Source organism: Lolium rigidum, chromosome 5, assembly GCF_022539505.1.
Source record: "Lolium rigidum isolate FL_2022 chromosome 5, APGP_CSIRO_Lrig_0.1, whole genome shotgun sequence".
NCBI classification, from domain to species: Eukaryota; Viridiplantae; Streptophyta; class Magnoliopsida; order Poales; family Poaceae; genus Lolium; species Lolium rigidum.
Window position 1 is genome coordinate 117,901,581 of NC_061512.1, and position 707 is coordinate 117,902,287.

The window sequence follows — 707 nt, forward strand, 5'->3', positions numbered from 1 at the left end:
ATATCATATGCTGTCGTAGTGCAACCCTTATGCATCTAGCCGCCCTTACACCTATCTTAGGTGTAGGGGCGGCACCCCGCTTGATCATTGTTTAGTAGATCCGATCCGTTACGGTTGCTCCTTGTTCTTCAAGGATTAGTTTAATATCCGCAATAGTTAGGCCTTACAAAGGGTTGGAGGATCCAGCGGCGTGTAGGGTGTAGTTTGCTAGCCCTAGACAGGATATTCCGGGGATCAACCTCGTGTTGGTTTTTAGGCCCTGTCTAGGATCGGCTTACGATCACCGTACGCGAGCGCGAGGCCCAATCGCGAGTATGATGATCCGATTATGCGGTGAAAACCCTAAATCGTCGTAGATCGCTTTAGCTTTATCTTGATCAAGCAGGACCACCATATATTCGTACACCTCGTACGAATCATGGGTGGATCGGCTCTTTGAGCCGATTCACGGAGACAACCCGAGAGCCGATCGAGGCTCGTATTTAACGTTTACGTGTATGCCATGCAGGAAACTAAGCGAGGCATCATCCAACACCTTCCCGACCGTGTATAGGTCAGGTGGCACGCCCTTGCGACGACATCGGACGTGTGACCGGAAGGCTTTGCGGGCCGTCGCTCCGAGGGACCGGGGCCAGCCGCAGCCCCGAGTTGTTCCCGGCTCTACGGTGTTGCCGGTCGCTGCCCGCCGGTGGGTTTCGACCGCAACA